At 38.2% G+C, this 23,484-nt stretch overlaps 1 protein-coding gene and 1 long non-coding RNA gene across 4 annotated transcripts in view; one reads left to right on the forward strand and one right to left on the reverse strand.

Moving 5' to 3' along the window:
• The window catches only part of CLMN (calmin), an 85,119-nt gene that overhangs the window by 11,034 nt on the left and 50,601 nt on the right, over window positions 1-23,484 (forward strand). The window lies entirely within an intron of this gene.
• The window catches only part of LOC142664891 (uncharacterized), a 60,630-nt gene continuing 53,889 nt past the window's right edge, over window positions 16,744-23,484 (reverse strand). For all 3 annotated transcript variants that reach the window (XR_012851403.1, XR_012851404.1, XR_012851402.1), the window contains exon 4: window positions 16,744-16,882. This is a non-coding gene — a long non-coding RNA (uncharacterized LOC142664891). The remainder of the gene's footprint in view (window positions 16,883-23,484) is intronic.

A 23,484-nucleotide genomic window follows, 5' to 3' on the forward strand; every position in this document is an offset into this window, starting at 1 on the left:
ATAATATACACACACACACACACACTATAAACACATGTACATAATATACACACACACACTATAAACACATGTACATAATATACACACACACACACACTATAAACACATGTACATAATATACACACACACTATAAACACATGTACATAATATACACACACACACTATAAACACATGTACATAATATACACACACACTATAAACACATGTACATAATATACACACACACACACACTATAAACTCATGTACATAATATACACACACACACACTATAAACACATGTACATAATATACACACACACTATAAACACATGTACATAATATACACACACACACTATAAACACATGTACATAATATACACACACACACACTATAAACACATGTACATAATATACACACACACTATAAACACATGTACATAATATACACACACACACTATAAACACATGTACATAATATACACACACACTATAAACACATGTACATAATATACACACACACTATAAACACATGTACATAATATACACACACACACACACACTATAAACTCATGTACATAATATACACACACACACACTATAAACACATGTACATAATATACACACACACTATAAACACATGTACATAATATACACACACACACTATAAACACATGTACATAATATACACACACACACACACACTATAAACACATGTACATAATATACACACACACTATAAACACATGTACATAATATACACACACACACTATAAACACATGTACATAATATACACACACACACACACACACTATAAACTCATGTACATAATATACACACACACACTATAAACACATGTACATAATATACACACACACACACTATAAACACATGTACATAATATACACACACACTATAAACACATGTACATAATATACACACACACACACACACTATAAACACATGTACATAATATACACACACACTATAAACACATGTACATAATATACACACACACACACACACTATAAACACATGTACATAATATACACACACACACTATAAACACATGTACATAATATACACACACACACACTATAAACACATGTACATAATATACACACACACTATAAACACATGTACATAATATACACACACACTATAAACACATGTACATAATATACACACACACACACACTATAAACACATGTACATAATATACACACACACTATAAACACATGTACATAATATACACACACACACACACACACACTATAAACACATGTACATAATATACACACACACACTATAAACACATGTACATAATATACACACACACACACACTATAAACACATGTACATAATATACACACACACTATAAACACATGTACATAATATACACACACACACTATAAACACATGTACATAATATACACACACACTATAAACACATGTACATAATATACACACACACTATAAACACATGTACATAATATACACACACACACACACTATAAACTCATGTACATAATATACACACACACACACTATAAACACATGTACATAATATACACACACACTATAAACACATGTACATAATATACACACACACACTATAAACACATGTACATAATATACACACACACACACTATAAACACATGTACATAATATACACACACACTATAAACACATGTACATAATATACACACACACACTATAAACACATGTACATAATATACACACACACTATAAACACATGTACATAATATACACACACACACTATAAACACATGTACATAATATACACACACACACACTATAAACACATGTACATAATATACACACACACTATAAACACATGTACATAATATACACACACACACACTATAAACACATGTACATAATATACACACACACACACTATAAACACATGTACATAATATACACACACACTATAAACACATGTACATAATATACACACACACACTATAAACACATGTACATAATATACACACACACACTATAAACTCATGTACATAATATACACACACACACTATAAACACATGTACATAATATACACACACACACTATAAACTCATGTACATAATATACACACACACACTATAAACACATGTACATAATATACACACACACTATAAAGACATGTACATAATATACACACACACTATAAACACATGTACATAATATACACACACACACACACACACTATAAACACATGTACATAATATACACACACACTATAAACACATGTACATAATATACACACACACACACACACACTATAAACACATGTACATAATATACACACACACTATAAACACATGTACATAATATACACACACACACTATAAACACATGTACATAATATACACACACACACACACTATAAACACATGTACATAATATACACACACACACACACTATAAACACATGTACATAATATACACACACACTATAAACACATGTACATAATATACACACACACACACACACACACACACACACACTATAAACACATGTACATAATATACACACACACTATAAACACATGTACATAATATACAGAAAATTAGACATATTTGGAGCAGCACTGTGGCAAAAAAAAAAACATACGGCAAGTGCGCAGCTTCAGAGGAGCGACGTCTCCTCAAACCATAGAAAATCAAGCAGCAAAGAAGCAGCTGGAAAAAAACAAAAAACATCCACTATATTTTGTATACAGAATATACAAAAGCACTATAAACAATGTACATAACATACATATACCACACACACACACACACACGTAATATGTATATATATATAAAATAAGCTTACATACATATTATGTACATGTGTTTATATTGTAGTTTGTGTATATTATGTAAATTGTATATATATATATATACACACACACACACACACACACACGCTGTAAACATAATATTTGTACATAATATACATTACACTATAAACACATGTACATAATATACAGAACTACACACACGTACATAAAATTTATAGGGTTTATAGCATGTATACATACATATTTTATGTACATGTGTGTAGTTCTGTATATTATGTACATTGTGTTTGTATATTATGTACATTGTTTACATTGTGTTTGTATATTATGTACATTGTTTATATTGTGTTTGTATATTATGTACATTGTGTTTGTATATTATGTACATTGTTTACATTGTGTTTGTATATTATGTACATTGTTTACATTGTGTTTGTATATTTTGTACATTGTTTATATTGTTTGTATATTTTGTACATTGTTTACATTGTGTTTGTATATTTTGTACATTGTGTTTGTATATTTTGTACATTGTTTACATTGTGTTTGTATATTATGTACATTGTGTTTGTATATTTTGTACATTGTTTACATTGTGTTTGTATATTATGTACATTGTTTACATTGTGTTTGTATATTTTGTACATTGTTTATATTGTTTGTATATTTTGTACATTGTTTACATTGTGTTTGTATATTTTGTACATTGTTTATATTGTGTTTGTATATTTTGTACATTGTTTATATTGTGTTTGTATATTATGTACATTGTTTACATTGTGTTTGTATATTATGTACATTGTTTATATTGTTTGTATATTTTGTACATTGTTTACATTGTGTTTGTATATTATGTACATTGTTTACATTGTGTTTGTATATTTTGTACATTGTTTATATTGTGTTTGTATATTATGTACATTGTTTATATTGTGTTTGTATATTTTGTACATTGTTTATATTGTGTTTGTATATTATGTACATTGTATATTTTGTACATTGTGTTTGTATATTATGTACATTGTTTACATTGTGTTTGTATATTATGTACATTGTTTATATTGTGTTTGTATATTATGTACATTGTTTATATTGTTTACATTGTGTTTGTATATTATGTACATTGTTTACATTGTTTGTATATTATGTACATTGTGTTTGTATATTTTGTACATTGTGTTTGTATATTATGTACATTGTTTACATTGTGTTTGTATATTATGTACATTGTTTATATTGTGTTTGCATATTATGTACATTGTTTACATTGTGTTTGTATATTATGTACATTGTTTATATTGTGTTTGCATATTATGTACATTGTTTACATTGTGTTTGTATATTATGTACATTGTTTACATTGTGTTTGTATATTATGTACATTGTTTACATCGTGTTTGTATATTATGTACATTGTTTGCATCGTGTTTGTATATTATGTACATTGTTTACATCGTGTTTGTATATTATGTACATTGTTTACATTGTGTTTGTATATTATGTACATTGTTTACATTGTGTTTGTATATTATGTACATTGTTTACATTGTGTTTGTATATTATGTACATTGTTTACATTGTGTTTGTATATTATGCACATTGTTTACATTGTGTTTGTATATTATGTACATTGTTTGCATTGTGTTTGTATATTATGTACATTGTTTACATTGTGTTTGTATATTATGTACATTGTTTACATTGTGTTTGTATATTATGTACATTGTTTACATTGTGTTTGTATATTATGTACATTGTTTACATTGTGTTTGTATATTATGTACATTGTTTGCATTGTGTTTGTATATTATGTACATTGTTTACATTGTGTTTGTATATTATGTACATTGTTTACATTGTGTTTGTATATTTTGTACATTGTTTACATTGTGTTTGTATATTATGTACATTGTTTACATTGTGTTTGTATATTATGTACATTGTTTACATTGTGTTTGTATATTATGTACATTGTTTACATTGTGTTTGTATATTATGTACATTGTTTACATTGTGTTTGTATATTTTGTACATTGTTTACATCGTGTTTGTATATTATGTACATTGTTTACATTGTGTTTGTATATTATGTACATTGTTTGCATTGTGTTTGTATATTATGTACATTGTTTACATTGTGTTTGTATATTATGCACATTGTTTACATTGTGTTTGTATATTATGTACATTGTTTACATTGTGTTTGTATATTTTGTACATTGTTTACATTGTGTTTGTATATTATGCACATTGTTTACATTGTGTTTGTATATTATGCACATTGTTTACATTGTGTTTGTATATTTTGTACATTGTTTACATTGTGTTTGTATATTTTGTACATTGTTTACATTGTGTTTGTATATTATGCACATTGTTTGCATTGTGTTTGTATATTATGCACATTGTTTACATTGTGTTTGTATATTATGTACATTGTTTGCATTGTGTTTGTATATTATGTACATTGTTTACATTGTGTTTGTATATTTTGTACATTGTTTACATCGTGTTTGTATATTATGTACATTGTTTACATTGTGTATGTATATTATGTACATTGTTTGCATTGTGTTTGTATATTATGTACATTGTTTGCATTGTGTTTGTATGATGCCGTTTCCAGCAGAGTGAGTTCTGCTCTGTGATTTAGAAGTGAACGCAGTCCTTGAGGGAACGTGTTTATTTTTAGTCGGCCTCTGGATCAGTCGCTATTGCCCGGCCTCTCTCTCCTCTCAGCCATTTCTCAGTAATCCGAGGAAAAGAGATTGTCAGTCAGATCTGACAGCCGGAGAGGCCGCCCTGGATACCGCTGCTAATTGGAATATGTTTAGGAGAAAAGCCTGAATGACATTAAAGTCAATGAGAATTAAACTGCAGAGAAATGATGAACTGAGGGGCAGTGCCAACCCGGGCAAGGTCACCCTAGGAAAAGGGTGAGGGGGTGCCTTTTGTCCCCACATAAATGGAGGCTGTTTAGAGAGTTCATACCCAGGGCAGGGCAAGGCTCCAATGTAAAAATCCAAGCCAGAAGCCTCCCCAACATCATATACCAGTAATAGTATATAGTGTTCTCTTAGGTTGCAGAGGGGCCTATGGACCCGCTCAGGCACTAGGACCCTGCTACAATGACACCCTCTGTACACCTATATCTACACCACTGGTGCATATACTGCATAACGTCCTCGCTTTGATCCTCAAGTCAAGATCTTGGGGTCCTGTGCACTGTATGGGGTGTAATTGGTTTTATGGACGAGCCATTTGCATGGACACTATATAGCCCCTTTGCAATTTGGCCATAGAAAACACCCATCCAGCCCCTTATAGCTCCAACCTGCATATATGGCTTATCGCCTAATGAGCAATTCCATAATGTAACTTTAGTATCAGAATTGTCCGTGAGTATTGACATAGCAGAGCCGAGATGCTCCGTGTAGCCCCTTCAGTGGGATGCAATGTCTTTATGTGCGGACCTCACACTTGTAACGCAGCCGCAGGGCCGTGTCAAGGACAGGGGAGGCTCCAGGACAAAGGTGTGGGGGGCCCCCGAAATTTTATCTTTTTTGGGATAAGCAAAAATAGCCGTCATAAGACCAATAACCGTCCCATACAATGCCCAATATAGTGCTTACATAATAGTCCTGTAGTGCCCAAATATTAACGATATCCCGCTCCTAAATAATTCCACAGAAGGCCCCATCATGTCAATTTTGACCATGCTGGGGGCAGGATGGTGGGGGCCCTGGGGCAAATGCCCATTTTACCTATGCCATAATCTGGCCCTGTGTAACCTTTGGGGAGCTTACAAAACAAGCGCTTCCACCTATAGCTGCCTCAGGGAGTCCTTTACCATACAGGGGAATGCTGAGAGTTGTAGTCTCATGACAGCTGGGACAACCAAGTCTGTTCAAAAATCCATTTATCCAGTTCCGGGAAAGCTGGGTGACAACCCTATATGGCCCCCATTACAGCTCCTACAGGGGTTGTAGGAAATCTTCCTAATTACACATCCACTACTTGCTTCATTACTAGGCAGATTTGACATTCAGGATACTGGGAAAGCCGGGTGACAACCCTTGTGGGAGTAGTGATCCAAACTAGGAACCCCTCTATTAAAGGCAGAGTATCGGCCTTTGTCCCCATAAATAATCACGTCCCTTTGCAGCACTTGACGCAGTTTGGCGTTTCCTCTCCGCGCTGGCGATGAACTGCTGACACGGAGTACGTCTGTGTCATCCGCTCATTAAGTGGGTGTAGGAGGGTTCACTCCACTCCGTGCCAACTTCTATCTTTGGCATCACAAGAGACGAGGTGTCACTAGTACTTACTACAAGAGAAGGAGCCAACTGGCACGAGAGCGGAGGAGAGTACACGAAAATATCACAAATAACAAGCACAATCTGTCACATCATTAAAACATATACCATTAGTCGTAGCATTAATAGTAAAGGGCGTGTAGACTTTGGCATCCACATTAATGCACCGAATCTCCATAAAAGAAAAAAAAAAAAAAACAACAAACTATCGTTTTGTGTATACAGCTCCTATGCAAACCTATGTGTCGCGTTCTTCCACTACATCTACCTCTTGGTTTTGATAACCAGGAGTCAGTAGAAGGGGAGGCAGAAGTAATGGAGTTACACGCGGCTGCAGGATCAGACTACACAGGGGTCGTAACCATGGAGACACATAGATCTGCATAGGAGCTGGATACAGTCACAAAACATATAAAGTCCTTCTTTTGTTACCCATTAGAAACACAGGGTCCAGTCCTTTTCTGACGACTGAATCTGCAAAAAGACAATAAATAAAATATGTATCTAGATTTCTGCAGCCGGATTGGACTTTGGAGGCAAATATTGATCCATTAAGTCGCAGTAAAGTCATTACCGCGGGAGGGACAACTTGTCCCAGTCTCCAGGTTTTACAAAACTATCACTCCCAGCAGCCGAGAGTTGTCGTTTCAGCACAGCTTTGAGACTTCTGCCCTATAGGTTTTTCCGGGTGACTGGACGATGGATTTGACTTTGTTCTTATTTGGACTTGGCACCAAAGACAAAGTAGCGAACAATAAACTATTGAAAGTTACAAATCACTGGAAGAAAGGAGGCTTTTTAATCAGACACATTCTTGGTTATTGGTTCAGCCGAGCAGAAAGTGAACATTTTCGGCAGGACAAGTCCAAAGGCCCCCTCTGGATTTTTAAGATCTCTTAAACGAGGCCCTATAGATGCAGCGTTGTTTACTGCCTAGAAGCACAAATATCAGGGTACGTGCTATAGTTCAGGTCAACCTGAGCTCCCTAGTTCATGAATAGAATTCTAGATCAGTGAAGACTGACACCTGCAGAGTTGTCAGAGGGAGTAGTACAGAGGGTGATACGAGTCTGTATAATGGATTAATAAGCTGGGTAGTAACCTATAGGGGACGCTCGTATGTGTGGTTTGCAGTTTTTAGGTCTCCTACAATAGGTACAAACATTCAATGCTTCTGTGGACAACCTTATTTACCGTCAGTGACACCTGCAGACGATGTGGAGTACTACACTTGTTCTTGTGCATAACATTTGTAACCGTAACTAATCCCAGGACTAGAATATTTTTTTTCTATTCTCTACTTGTTTATTTGCTCCGGGTTTAGATACTTGTAAACGGCAGAATTACTTGTTTGTTACAATGTTTCATTTTCATCATCTTCTCGCGGACCCAGGACGGGCAGGAACGCGACCTTGTGAGCGGCCACTTAGCTGAACAGAAACAGGATTAGTGTGTAAAGCGTAAAATCAGATTATGTATTACTATGTTATGGTAAGATATTTAGCGTTGGAGTAACCCCATCCCCCACAGCTGGTTTTGTTTCTTTTAAAGAGATACTAACCTTAACCCCCCCCCCATCCCCCCCAAAAAAACTGTCAAAAAACAGGCAGTACTAGAGAATTCAAGAATTTTTCTGTATTGATTGTATCAATCATCACTATTGCACTGAATACAGCCAAATAATACGTGTTGACCTAAATTATGACGGATTAACGAGTATTCCAGATTATCAGATGGACACAGAAATACGTCTATGTGCTATGCAGTCATATTCAATCAATTGCTCCTTGTTATCAGTCTGGGGAGAGGATGACTGTAGGACAGGTGAATATAATCTATTGTTCTCTGTTATCAGACATGTCAGGCTGGGGGAGGATGACTGTAGGACAGGTGAATATAATCTATTGTTCTCTGTTATCAGACATGTCAGGCTGGGGGAGGTGACTGTAGGACAGGTGAATACAATCTATTGTTCTCTGTTATCAGACATGTCAGGCTGGGGGAGGATGACTGTAGGACAGGTGAATACAATCTATTGTTCTCTGTTATCAGACATGTCAGGCTGGGGGAGGATGACTGTAGGACAGGTGAATACAATCTATTGTTCTCTGTTATCAGACATGTCAGGCTGGGAGAGGATGACTGTAGGACAGGTGAATACAATCTATTGTTCTCTGTTATCAGACATGTCAGGCTGGGGGAAGGATGACTAGGACAGGTGAATATAATCTATTGTTCTCTGTTATCAGACATGTCAGGCTGGGGAGGATGACTGTAGGACAGGTGAATACAATCTATTGTTCTCTGTTATCAGTCATGTCAGGCTGGGGAGGATGACTGTAGGACAGGTGAATACAATCTATTGTTCTCTGTTATCAGACATGTCAGGCCGGGGAGAGGATGACTGTAGGACAGGTGAATACAATCTATTGTTCTCTGTTATCAGACATGTCAGGCTGGGGGAGGATGACTGTAGGACAGGTGAATACAATCTATTGTTCTCTGTTATCAGACATATCAGGCTGGGAGAGGATGACTGTAGGACAGGTGAATACAATCTATTGTTCTCTGTTATCAGACATGTCGGGCTGGGGGAAGGATGACTGTAGGACAGGTAAATACAATCTATTGTTCTCTGTTATCAGACATGTCAGGCTGGGGAGGATGACTGTAGGACAGGTGAATACAATCTATTGTTCTCTGTTATCAGACATGTCAGGCTGGGGAGAGGATGACTGTAGGACAGGTGAATACAATCTATTGTTCTCTGTTATCAGACATGTCAGGCTGGGGAGAGGATGACTGTAGGACAGGTGAATACAATCTATTGTTCTCTGTTATCAGACATGTCAGGCTGGGGAGGATGACTGTAGGACAGGTGAATACAATCTATTGTTTGTTATCAGTCATGTCAGGCTGGGGAGGATGACTGTAGGACAGGTGAATACAATCTATTGTTCTCTGTTATCAGACATGTCAGGCTGGGGGAGGATGACTGTAGGACAGGTGAATACAATCTATTGTTCTCTGTTATCAGACGTGTCAGGCTGGGGGGAGGATTACTGTAGGACAGCTGAATACAAGCTACTGTTCTCTGTTATCAGACATGTCAGGCTGGGGGGGGATGACTGTAGGACAGGTGAATACAATCTATTGTTCTCTGTTATCAGACATGTCAGGCTGGGGGAGGATGACTGTAGGACAGGTGAATACAATCTATTGTTCTCTGTTATCAGACCTGTCAGGCTGGGGAGGATGACTGTAGGACAGGTGACTACAATCTATTGTTCTCTGTTATCAGACATGTCAGGCTGGGGGAAGGATGACTGTAGGACAGGTGAATACAATCTATTGTTCTCTGTTATCAGACATGTCAGGCTGGGGAGGATGACTGTAGGACAGGTGAATACAATCTATTGTTCTCTGTTATCAGTCATGTCAGGCTGGGGAGGATGACTGTAGGACAGGTGAATACAATCTATTGTTCTCTGTTATCAGACATGTCAGGCCGGGGAGAGGATGACTGTAGGACAGGTGAATACAATCTATTGTTCTCTGTTATCAGACATGTCAGGCTGGGGGAGGATGACTGTAGGACAGGTGAATACAATCTATTGTTCTCTGTTATCAGACATGTCAGGCTGGGGAGGATGACTGTAGGACAGGTGAATACAATCTATTGTTCTCTGTTATCAGACATGTCAGGCTGGGGAGGATGACTGTAGGACAGGTGAATACAATCTATTGTTTGTTATCAGTCATGTCAGGCTGGGGAGGATGACTGTAGGACAGGTGAATACAATCTATTGTTCTCTGTTATCAGACATGTCAGGCTGGCGGAGGATGACTGTAGGACAGGTGGATATAATCTATAGATCTCTTTTCTGCAGTAAAAGCTTCTACTCAAACCTTCTTTAGGTCTGTATTGTTTGTCACCCAGCTTTCCCAGATCCAGACACCAATACAGATACCGTAAAATCTAGGACTCAGCTTTCCAAGTCTCTAGAATAACATCTTGCCAAATTTTCCTTCTCTTTAGCAGATTTGCCTTTCAAGACTCAAGTAAACTCCCGTAGTGGCCATTAATACAGTCCAAAGTGTGGATGACATCCAGCTCTACCAGATTCCTGAATGGCTATGCTGCTTCGTTATGCAGTAAAACATCCCCCTCATAGTTGCAGGCTTGTCAGTCAGGAGTCTGGGAAAGCTGGATACCACACCCTTATTTGGGTTAAACTTGTCACCCAGCATTCCCACAACCAGTTATAACCATTTAAAAGGAGGTTTCTTCTAAATATTACAATTACATAGAACCTCGACGACAAATGGCGAATTCCCGTCGCAAAATAAGAATCTGCGCTGAAATTACTTTACCATTTTTTCTCATCTTATGTCAGGTTTTCCAAATCTTAAAGACACGGAGCCCGTAGTCACGAAATGTGTTTAGTCCCAATAATTCTTAGATATTTGTATTATTTTCCTTCCCAGGCTGGGTCAGGACCTTCATTCTGACTGTTTCCATGGCAACACTTGTCTTCTGAGCCGGGGACCGATGAAATGACAACACAAGCCTTATAGGGACATCTGTCCGTGAATTTTCCCCGCCAACCTGCTCATAAATGGCAAAAACCTCCTGCCCTCCATCATCATCATCATCATCCAGCCTGTAGCTCCCTGGAATGAAGGTTCAGTTCACATAAGCGCTACTTTGGCGCACTTTGTTTTAGCAGTCCTGAGTTACACGGCAGAAACATTGTTTCCATTGTCATCCATCGATTATAATGTAAATGCAGTGAAACAACAAGCTCTAAAAAAGGTGCAACTGTCACTTTAACTAAACCCCCCAACATTTAAATAATTATTAAATTAGTTACATGAAAGTATAAAAAACAACGTTACCTGTTAGAGCAAACAACGCCTAGTAAAACATCCGGCTGCAGTTTGTAAACATTGGCCACAGCAAAGGATTCTGGGAGAGCAGTGTAAATACAGAGATATCAATTATGCAGAGTCCAAATGTCTGATATTTACAGATTTAAAGGAGACACGCACATAAAATGATGAATAGTTACTGACCATTTATTGGGAGAGCTTGAAAGTTTTCCTCCCCATTTGAAAGACATTTACTCACAGAATTCCAGCGCCAAAGATAAGACCCCCGTGTGTAATACAAACGTCACAACATAGGGGGCAGTATAATGGTAGTTCTATTCTTGTATATAGGAGCTGTATTATAGTAGTTATATTCTTGTATATAGGAGGCAGTATTATAGTAGTTATATTCTTGTATATAGGGGCAGTATTATAGTAGTTATATTCTTGTATATAGGAGCCGTATTATAGTAGTTATATTCTTGTATATAGGGGGCAGTATTATAGTAGTTATATTCTTGTATATAGGGGGCAGTATTATAGTAGTTATATTCTTGTATATAAGGGGCAGTATTATAGTAGTTCTATTCTTGTATATAGGGAGCAGTATTATAGTAGTTATATTCTTGTATATAGGAGCAGTATTATAGTAGTTATATTCTTGTATATAGGGGGCAGTATTATAGTAGTTATATTCTTGTATATAGAGGCAGTATTATAGTAGTTATATTCTTGTATATATGAGCAGTATTATAGTAGTTATATTCTTGTATATAGGGGGCAGTATTATAGTAGTTATATTCTTGTATATAGGGAGCAGTATTATAGTAGTTATATTCTTGTATATAGGGAGCAGTATTATAGTAGTTATATTCTTGTATATAGGGGACAGTATTATAGTAGTTATATTCTTGTATATAGGGGACAGTATTATAGTAGTTATATTCTTGTATATAGGAGGCAGTATTATAGTAGTTATATTCTTGTATATAGGGGGCAGTATTATAGTAGTTATATTCTTGTATATAGGAGCAGTATTATAGTAGTTATATTCTTGTATATAGGGGGCAGTATTATAGTAGTTATATTCTTGTATATAGGGGCAGTATTATAGTAGTTATATTCTTGTATATAGGAGGCAGTATTATAGTAGTTATATTCTTGTATATAGGGGCAGTATTATAGTAGTTATATTCTTGTATATAGGAGCAGTATTATAGTAGTTATATTCTTGTATATAGGAGCAGTATTATAGTAGTTATATTCTTGTATATAGGAGCAGTATTATAGTAGTTATATTCTTGTATATAGGAGGCAGTATTATAGTAGTTATATTCTTGTATATAGGGGCAGTATTATAGTAGTTATATTCTTGTATATAGGGACAGTATTATAGTAGTTATATTCTTGTATATAGGGGGCAGTATTATAGTAGTTATATTCTTGTATATAGGAGCAGTATTATAGTAGTTATATTCTTGTATATAGAGGACAGTATTATAGTAGTTATATTCTTGTTTATAGGGGCAGTATTATAGTAGTTATATTCTTGTATATAGGAGCAGTGTTATAGTAGTTATATTCTTGTATATAGGGGCAGTATTATAGTAGTTATATTCTTGTATATAGGGGCAGTATTATAGTAGTTATATTCTTGTATATAGGAGGCAGTATTATAGTAGTTATATTCTTGTATATATGGGCAGTATTATTGTAGTTATATTCTTGTATATAGGAGGCAGTATTATAGTAGTTATATTCTTGTATATAGGAGTAGTATTATAGTAGTTATATTCTTGTATATAGGGGTAGTATTATAGTAGTTATATTCTTGTATATAGGGGTCAGTATTATAGTAGTTATATTCTTGTATATAGGAGTAGTATTATAGTAGTTATATTCTTGTATATAGGGGCAGTATTATAGTAGTTATATTCTTGTATATAGGGGCAGTATTATAGTAGTTATATACTTGTACATAGGTGGCAGTATTATAGTAGTTATATTCTTGTATATAGGGGCAGTATTATAGTAGTTATATTCTTGTATATAGGGGCAGTATTATAGTAGTTATATTCTTGTATATAGGGGCAGTATTATAGTAGTTATATTCTTGTATATAGGGGCAGTATTATAGTAGTTATATTCTTGTATATAGGAGGCAGTATTATAGTAGTTATATTCTTGTATATAGGGGGCAGTATTATAGTAGTTATATTCTTGTATATAGGGGCAGTATTATAGTAGTTATATTCTTATATATAGGAGCAGTATTATAGTAGTTATATTCTTGTATATAGGGGCAGTATTATAGTAGTTATATTCTTGTATATAGGGGCAGTATTATAGTAGTTATATTCTTGTATATAGGAAGCAGTATTATAGTAGTTATATTCTTGTATATAGGGGCAGTATTATAGTAGTTATATTCTTATATATAGGAGCAGTATTATAGTAGTTATATTCTTGTATATAGGAAGCAGTATTATAGTAGTTATAGTCTTGTATATAGGGAGCAGTATTATAGTAGTTATATTCTTGTATATAGGGCAGTATTATAGTAGTTATATTCTTGTATATAGGGGCAGTATTATAGTAGTTATATTCTTGTATATAGGGGGCAGTATTATAGTAGTTATATTCTTGTATACAGGGGGCAGTATTATAGTAGTTATATTCTTGTATATAGGGGCAGTATTATAGTAGTTATACTCTTGTATATAGGAGCAGTATTATAGTAATTATATTCTTGTATATAGGGGCAGTATTATAGTAGTTATATTCTTGTGTATAGGGGCAGTATTATAGTAGTTATATTCTTGTGTATAGGGGCAGTATTATAGTAGTTATATTCTTGTATATAGGGAGCAGTCTTGTAGTATTTACTTGGTTTACCAAGACTATAGGTGAAATGTTACAAAGGTAAGACCGAAATCTTCTCAGGGCAGTTGCCACTTCACAGGTCGTACACATTACATTACTCAGCAGGGGGTGACAATGAATATAGGGGACCCCTCATCATGCAGTGCTATATCCTGTGGCACTATGAGAGGGACATTCAGTATAATATATTGATATTTCTGAATATAGTATCTTCTTTGTGTTACTCAGGATTTATTTCTACACGGTTATTATTTGTTGTGTTGCCCTTTAATAGCTGCTCAGCTCTGCTGTTCCTGTAGTAGTGTGACAGTTACTGCCAGCCAGTTTGTCCCCATTGCACTAATTACTATTACATAACAGATTTGTTCCCGCGCCGTTTATAGAGCAGAGGGTCCTGGGAGCTGTTCTACTTTATTACTGTGCAGTGGTTATAGTTTCTCTACTCAATAACCCTGATATATACACAGTGAAGCCGGTGCTGGCTGCACATGGTCGCTGACTGGTGTCGCACACCTTTGGTGTATCACAGGGTGTGGGTGCCATGATTACACGCACATATCTCTATGGGCAGGGTTATGTACATTAATGTATGCTATTCACCAGGGCTGACAACACCTTCATTCCAGGCACGTTACCTGCGCTTAGTGACTTCAAGACTCTGAACTTCTACCTGCCGGGCTATGGAGCACGGGAGAGCTCGCTGGGGTAGGAAAACTCGCTCTAACTATCTTCCTGGCTTGCCTGAGCACCATAGGAGTTGTACTTCAGATATATGTACGATACTAGTGGTTGCGCTTCCCTAAGAATCTTGAGGGTTATCATTCAGAGTTATATAAAAAGAGGCTAAGCATCATGGGAGTTGTAGTGTCGGAAAGATATACTAGTAGTACATGGCTTGTCTGAGCATCATGGGAGTTGTAGTGTCGGAAAGATATACTAGTAGTACATGGCTTGTCTAAGCATCATGGGAGTTGTAGTTCGGAAAGATATACTAGTAGTACATGGCTTGTCTAAGCATCATGGGAGTTGTAGTTCGGAAAGATATACTAGTAGTACATGGCTTGTCTGAACATCATGGGAGTTGTAGTTCGGAAAGATATACTAGTAGTACATGGCTTGTCTGAGCATCATGGGAGTTGTAGTTTCGGAAAGATATACTAGTAGTACATGGCTTGTCTGAGCATCATGGGAGTTGTAGTTCGGAAAGATATATTAGTAGTACATGGCTTGTCTGAGCATCATGGGAGTTGTAGTTCGGAAAGATATACTAGTAGTACATGGCTTGTCTAAGCATCATGGGAGTTGTAGTTCAGAAAGATATACTAGTAGTACATGGCTTGTCTAAGCATCATGGGAGTTGTAGTTCGGAAAGATATACTAGTAGTACATGGCTTGTCTGAACATCATGGGAGTTGTAGTTCGGAAAGATATACTAGTAGTACATGGCTTGTCTGAGCATCATGGGAGTTGTAGTGTCGGAAAGATATACTAGTAGTACATGGCTTGTCTGAACAACATGGGAGTTGTACTTTAGACACATAGAGCACTATATGTATAATGCAAAGTCTTTTGACCGATGAAAAATGTATTTTTTTTATAGTGTTTGTGTATGTGGTGACAGTTTTGTATGGTGTATATGACTAACATCAGCTCTTTACCTACCTCTCATGGTATTCGGCGTGCCCAGGCTGATGCCCTCCCCTCTGCCTGCCCTATGGTTCTGTAAAGTGGAGGAGACGGGAGGTCCTTGATCTAAAGGGTATATAGTATATATGGATATGCCGCAGGGTAATGGACCGAATACCCCGATAATATGGAACATACACAACAGAGTATACACGACAAATAGAAATGATACCGTCACCGCCTTCTTGTGTCTTCTGTATTAGCACTTGATGGGAGTAAATTGGGCAACTAGTGAATGTTTAATGTAGGTCACGGTTGCTGCGGGCTGCATAGTTTCATCCATAGTCAGCTACTCGCTGCAAGTGTAGTCATCATCTTCTGGATGGCATGGAATCTGCATGAAAATTAATGAATGAGCAGCCTAGAAACTGGAGGGAGCATTAAATATTTCTGAATACTAATGAGAGTGAACAGCCTATAAACCGGCATAAGAAGTAAATATTAATGAAAAAAATGAACAACCTATGAACTGGCATAAGATTTAAATATTCCTGAATATTAATGAGTGAGTGAACAGCCTATAAACTGGCATAAGATGTAAATGTTCATGTATATTAATGCAAAAGAGAACAACCTATAAACTGGTATAAAAAGTAAAATTCATAGGTATTACTGAAAAGTGAACAGCCTATAACCCGGCATAAGAAGTAAATTCATAGATCTTACTGAAAAGTGAACAGCCTATAACCCGGCATAAGAAGTAAATATTAATAAACATTAGTGAAAAAGTGAACAGCCTATAAACTGGCATAAGTGGTACATTTTACTGAATATTAATGAGAGAATGAATAGCTTATAAACGAGGATCAGCGGCATATTGTCTATCTCCACGTGCTGAACCTATAATATGCAGTTTACGGATGAATTTAATATAATACCAGGTCATAGGAATTATGGGAGATTTTCCTCTCTAATCTCCGTCATTAATCTGGAATATTACATTTTAATCCCTGTATTCGTGCAGGGCGCTAGTCCCGATTATTGTATTAGGGCATGGTCACACGTGGCGTATTTCTGTAGACACTGTCCGCATCAATGCCGCACATAATCTGCGTTGCAGATTCTGTTGCGGCTTTGCCTAAAATGTGCAGTAACTTGATGCAGATTAGCCGTTGCGGCTTCAGGTGGAGAGAACTTCCTGCTGTCTTTTAAGGGCATGACCACACATGGCGGAATTCCTCCGCAACTGTCCGCATCAATGCCGCACAGAATCTGCGTTGCAGATTCTGCAGCGGATCTGCACAAAATGTGCAGAAAATTGATGCGGACTGGCCGCTGCGGACTGCAGGAAAAGTGCTTCTCTTCTCCCTATTCAGTGCAGGATAGAGAGAAGGGACAGCACTTTCCCTAGTGAAAGTCAAAGAAATTCATACTTACCGCCCGTTGTCTTGGTGACGCGTCCCTCTTTCGGCATCCGGCCCGACCTCCCTGGATGACGCTCCAGTCCATGTGACCGCTGCAGCCTGTGCTTGGCCTGTGATTGGCTGCAGCCGTCACTTACACTGAAACGTCATCCTGGGAGGCCGGACTGGAGACAGACGCAGGGAGTTCTCGGTAAGTATGAACTTATATGTTTTTTACAGATACATGTATATTGAGATCGGTAGTCACTGTCCCGGGTGCAGAAACAGTTACTGCCGATCGCGTAACTCTTTCAGCACCCTGGACAGTGACTATTTACAGACGTCTCCTAGCAACGCTCCCGTCATTACGGGAGCCCCATTGACTTCCTCAGTCTGGCTGTAGACCTAGAAATACATAGGTCCAGCCAGAATGAAGAAATGTCATGGTAGTAAAAACAATACGCTCCGCAGCACACATAAGATCTGCGGACTTCATTGCGGAATTTTGACTCTCCATTGAAGTCAATGGAGAAATTCCGCCATGAGTCCGCAACCAGTCCGCCACTGCTCCGCAACAGACAGAGCATGCTGCGGACACCAAATTCCGCTCCGCAGCCTATGCTCCGCAGCGGAATTGTACGCATCGTGTAAACGAACACTGCTAAATTAAAGTGAAAGTCAATGGAGAAACGGCTCCGCTGCGGATTAACGCTGCGGAGTGTCCGCAGCGGAATTTAAGTGAAATTCCGCTATGTGTGAACCCGCCCTAAAACTCCATCTCAGTCTGGCTATAGACCTCGAAACACATAGGTCCAGCCAGAATGAAGAAATATCCTGTTCGCGAAAGCAATCCGCAACGCAACACAAATAACATCTGCGAATTTCATTGCGTAATTTTGCAACTCCATTTAAGTCAATAGAGAAATTCCGCCAAAAGTCTGCAACAGCCAGTGTATGCAGCGGACACCAAATTCCGCACCGCAGCCTATGGTCCGCAACGTCTACACGAAGATACCTAAAAAGGTGTGTAAACCAATGGAGAAAATGTCCACAGCGGAATTCCAGAGCAACTCTGCCATGTCTGGCCGTGCCCTAAGGGTATGTTCACACGGCAGCGTCCGTAACGGCTGAAATTACGGGGCTGTTTCCAGGAGAAAACAGCCCCGTCATTTCAGCCGTAACGGCATGTGCAGGCGCTTGAACACTGCGTCCATTACGGACGTAACTGGAGCTGGTTTTCCATGGAGTCCATGGAAAACGGCTCCATTTACATCTGAAGAAGTGACATGACACTTCTTTGGCGCGGGCGTCTATTTACGCACCGTCTTTTGACAGCGACGTGTAAATATACGCCTCGTGTGAACAGACAAACGTCAGCCCATTGCTTTCAATGGGCAGATGTTTGTCAACACTTTCAAGCCGTAATTTTGTATGTAATTCGGGGGTTAAAACGCCCGAATTACGTCCGTAAATAGGCCGTGTGAACATACCCTAATAGGGAAGTGGTCTGTTTTACTAAGGAATTTATATATCAAGCATGCTGACTGTTTTCTTCACATTATTAGGCCTCGTTTACACGAGCGTGTTATTCGTCCGTGCGACGCGCGTAATTTTCACGCGCGTCGTACGGACCTATAATAGTCTATGGGGCCGTGCAGACAGTCCGTGATTTTTGTGCAACGTGAGTCCGTTGCAAAAAACTCACGACCTGTTCTATATTTGTGCGCTGTTTGCGCTTCACGCACCCATTGAAGTCAATGGGTGCGTGAAAACCACGCATGCCGCACGGAAGCACTTCCGTGCGAACAGCGTGATTCGCGCAACAGCAGTGAAAAGGATGAATGAAATCAGAAAAGCACCACGTGCTACAAACATCCAAACGGAGTGTCATAATGATGGCGGCTGCGCGAAAATCACGCAGCCGCGTATCATATGGTGAGGCCACACGGAGCTGTTATGTGCCTTTTGCGCACGCAAAACGCCGTGTAAACCAGGCCTAAGACATACGTGACTTATCTTGATATATCCCAGCATGGCAGCTTCCATGTATTCTCTGCACATCGCACCTTCACACGTGGCGGAATTGCAGTGGAATTCTCCTGCGGCCGTTTTTTACATTTGTTTCAATACATTTTTAGGCAAGTTAGTTCAGACGTTGTGGACAATTCCGCTGCGGACCATAGGCTGCGGATCATAGGCTGCGGTGCGGAATTTTCCCTCCCAGCATGCACTGACTGTTGCGGAGCAGCAGAGGAATTTCACTGCGGATTTCACCCTTTGCAATGCAAAACTGAAATCTGTGGCAAGTCCGCTGTGATTTCTGCAACGTCTGAATTACCTGTCAAATATGCAAATGTTGCTGCAGATTCGTTGCGTAATTGCCCCAAATCTGCACCAACATTTGCAGCGGAAAAACTCCGCCACGTCTGAACGTACCCGTATATATTCAGTATATACCTGTGTGTGTCACTGGTGCTCGGGAGTCCCATGATGCAATGCTTCCCGCTAATGACATCCCATATAGTATTCCAGGTGAGTCACACAGATCAGTACAACAAGATCACAGGGTGAAACTGCTCGGGGTGTGGAAATGTGGGTGTATCCGGAATATCTAATGATGTCTAAACATAACTCTTCTATAAATACAAAGCCTTGTATAACAACCAGGAAGCAGCAAGTGCAGCGCCCCAATAATCCTGCGGGTCAGTCAATGACCTCTACTTGACCTTATTATTCTTTTTGCATTTATTTGGCTTATGTGTTTCTTCTTTATGCTCTATTGCTCAATGTTATCAGCCATAGTAGCCCAGAGAGAGGCTGGCTGTAGGAAAGGTATTAACTATCTGTTATCAGACATGTCAGGCTGGGGGAGGATGACTGTAGGACAGGTGAATACAATCTATTGTTCTCTGTTATCAGACATGTCAGGCTGGGGGGAGGATGACTGTAGGACCGGTGAATACAATCTATTGTTCTCTGTTATCAGACATGTCAGGCTGGGGAGGATGACTGTAGGACAGGTGAATACAATCTATTGTTCTCTGTTATCAGACATGTCAGGCTGGGGGGAGGATGGCTGTAGGACAGGTGAATACAATCTATTGTTCTCTGTTATCAGACATGTCAGGCTGGGGGGAGGATGGCTGTAGGACAGGTGAATACAATCTATTGTTCTCTGTTATCAGACATGTCAGGCTGGGGGGAGGATGGCTGTAGTTTTTTCAATGGGTTAAGGCTGTGTTCACATTAACGCTCCCCTTCCGTCTGAGGTTTCCGTCGGGTTAACCCCTCAACGGAAAGGCAAACGGTTTGAAACCTTAGCTTCTGTTTCCCTCACCATTGATATAAACGGTGATGGAAATCTTTCTAATGGTTTCCGTTTGTCACCGTTGTGACAGGGTCCCGTTGTTTTTGACGGAATCAATAGTGCAGTCGACTACGCTATGGATTCTGTCAAAACACCAGAACCCTGTCACAACGATGACAAACGGAAGCCTTTAGCAACGTTTCCTTATATTTAGGGTTTTTTGGTATTGGGGTAAATGCCCTTTATTCCCAGTCACCAATGCTCAGATCTGGAGGGGGCCGTATATAACGGATCGGAGAGCAGATACTGTAATGATTGACAGCCACAGTGCAGAATCCATCTCTCTTGTCTCGGTTCAACATCCTGATAGTGACAGATCCTCTGCGCTGCTGTGGCCCCCAGCAACATAAGCACAAGGCTCGGCTTTCATGTGGCCGGGGGGACTTCTCTATATACAACATTTACATTCCTTCTACTCATAGCTCAGATTTTTCTTCATTTAGCTGGTAGAGATGCTCAGTGAGTATTATACAGTCATCTTCACATTTACTACAAGTTCTCGGCTTGTTTGGGCTGTGACCCCGTGACCCGTCTGACCCTCCTGTCCCCATTGCATGACACCCTGGAGGTGAAGGAATATACCCACAGCTCAGAGCATTGTGGTGGAGTCGTAGTAGTGGAGCTGACGAAAAACACCCGGGTCCTGACAAGTGTCACTAAAGGGTCATTTCCATCTTTCACTATAATATGCCATCACTTTATGATCGGTGGGGTCTGAATTCTGGGACCCCGATGATCCCAAGAATAATGGGCCGCAGCGCTGATTTATCATTGCACAATGGAGATCCCGGTCACCCGGCTGTGCGAGGAAAAGCAGTGAAGAGGCCGCAGAGCTAAATCAGCGCCCCTTCATTCTCAGGACCAGTGGGGGTCCCATAGGTCAGACACCCACCACTTAAAAAGTGATGGCATATCCCAGTGATACATTGTCACTTTATAAAATGGGAATTACCCTATCTATCTATCTATCTATCTATCTATCTATCTATCTATCTATCTATCTATCTATCTATCTATCTATCTATCTATCTATCTATCTATCTCTATCTCTCTCACATCTATCTCTCTCACATCTATCTATCTATCTATCTATCTATCTATCTATCTATCTATCTATCTATCTATCTATCTATCTATCTATCTATCTATCTATCTATCTATCTATCTATCTCTATCTCTCTCACATCTATCTATCTATCTATCTATCTATCTATCTATCTATCTATCTATCTATCTATCTATCTATCTATCTATCTATCTATCTATCTATCTATCTATCTCATATCTATCTCATATCTATCTATCTATCTCATATCTATCTATCTATCTATCTCATATCTATCTATCTATCTATCTATCTATCTATCTATCTATCTATCTATCTATCTATCTATCTATCTATCTATCTATCTATCTATCTATCTATCTCATATCTATCTCATATCTATCTCATATCTATCTATCTATCTATCTATCTATCTATCTATCTATCTATCTATCTATCTATCTATCTATCTATCTATCTATCTATCCAATATCTATCTATCTATCTATCTATCTATCTATCTATCTATCTATCTATCTATCTATCTATCTATCTATCTATCTATCTATCTATCTCATATCTATCTATCTATCTATCTATCTATCTATCTATCTATCTATCTATCTATCTATCTATCTATCTATCTATCTATCTATCTATCTATCTATCTATAATCACATTGCTGGTAGTATATCATTTTGCATATTCATATCACGCGGCTTTGCAGCTACTCTCTGGATGTCTTCTTTCTTCTATCCTCATACATCGCACCAGACAGAATATTTCTTTCTTCCCTGGGGTTGTGGTGATTATATATTGAGATTTTATATAGTGTCATTCCGTTTCTATCTTGATTTCGGTCATGGGGGGGGGGGGGCATTTGGGGTCATTTTACTTACTGTCTAATACTTAAGAAGTTGGCAAACACGAGCCCTTTACTGTCAAAATATGTCCGTCAGCCCGGGGCCTCGCTGACCTGCGGATTGTGACATTTTACAGTACTGTACCTTTAAATAAATCACGCAGCCAAAAGTCAGTAGGAGCCAAACAATTCAGGCTCCATATTAAAAGCATCAATTGTGAGCGCGGCAGCCGGGGGTTTATTTTCTCTTCAATTTAGTTGTTTAAATCTGCGATTCTCACCGGCACTTGTGATATGGAGGAGAAATAAACTCCCCCCT

Source organism: Rhinoderma darwinii, chromosome 12, assembly GCF_050947455.1.
Source record: "Rhinoderma darwinii isolate aRhiDar2 chromosome 12, aRhiDar2.hap1, whole genome shotgun sequence".
Taxonomy (NCBI): Eukaryota; Metazoa; Chordata; class Amphibia; order Anura; family Rhinodermatidae; genus Rhinoderma; species Rhinoderma darwinii.